This window comes from Corvus brachyrhynchos, unplaced genomic scaffold (assembly GCF_000691975.1).
Source record: "Corvus brachyrhynchos isolate BGI_N302 unplaced genomic scaffold, ASM69197v1 scaffold442, whole genome shotgun sequence".
NCBI lineage: Eukaryota > Metazoa > Chordata > Aves > Passeriformes > Corvidae > Corvus > Corvus brachyrhynchos.
Genome location: NW_008236443.1, coordinates 260,251 through 261,250, shown reverse-complemented (window position 1 = coordinate 261,250; position 1,000 = coordinate 260,251). Strand labels below are relative to the sequence as shown.

Sequence of the window (1,000 nt, the reverse complement as noted above, 5' to 3'; positions counted from 1 at the left end):
TTGCAGTGTAATTTGTGCTGGGGGAGAGATTGGCGGGTTTAGGGGTTAATTAGTGTTAATTAGGAGAGTGGGATGGGGCCGTGGCTGCTGGACATCAACTGGCATTAAATAAGTTGTCCGTATTTAGCTAATCTATTATTTACGATCATTAAGCACCTAATTAGCCATAATTCTGAACTAATAGACATTAATTAATTGTTCGTTGGTAATTAGTAATCTATAATTCGCTGCTTGATTAATAGAAAGCAATGGCTTTATTAATAAGCACTAACAATTTAGGAGTAATTAACTTTGGTTAACAGTAATTAACACCTTAATTAGCCATAATTGAGAGCTAAGTGGGTGGGAATTGCTTAGTTAATGGTAATTAACGCCAAGAATCACGAATTGTCGGGTTTCAGAATTAATGAAGGGTTAATTAAGGGTTAATTAAGCATTAATTAGTTGCTCATGAGGCGTTAATTGGAGCAGCTCCCACAGGGGCCCTGGGCCCAGCCCTGGAGGGGCCTCAGCACCAGGTGAGACCCCGAAATACCCCAAAATATCCCAAAACCCCCTGGTACCCCCAAAAACTGCCCCAGAATATCCCAAAATACCCCAAAATATCCTCCCAGGAAGGGCCCCCCCGACCCCCACTCGGTTCTGGGGGTTCGGCCCGGAGCCTCCCCCGCAGAGATCCGCGCCGCCTTCCTGGCCCGCTGCAAGGAGGTACTGGGGGCACTGGGACCAACTGGGAGCGACTGGGACCAACTGGGAGCGACTGGGAGCGACTGGGGGGAAGAACCTGGGCGGTTTTGGGGTGAAAAATGGCACTTTTGGGGATAAAAATGGGAGGTTTGGGGACAAAAATGGCACTGGGAGAGACGGGAATAAACTGGGACAAACGGGGAGGGACTGGGAGCACTGGGGGCTCCCTCGGCCTCTACCAAGTGTTGTCGGGGGGGTGTCCCGTGTTTTGGGGACCCCCCCGGCCATTGTCCCCCCTCAGGTCCACCCCGAC

At 50.1% G+C, this 1,000-nt stretch overlaps 1 long non-coding RNA gene across 1 annotated transcript; it reads left to right on the top strand.

The window, feature by feature from the left end:
* The first annotated feature begins 6 nt into the window (after positions 1 to 6).
* On the top strand, positions 7 to 1,000 carry LOC108444613. Its single transcript, XR_001859252.1, has 3 exons — positions 7 to 518; positions 615 to 708; positions 989 to 1,000. It is a non-coding gene; the product is annotated as an uncharacterized LOC108444613 (long non-coding RNA).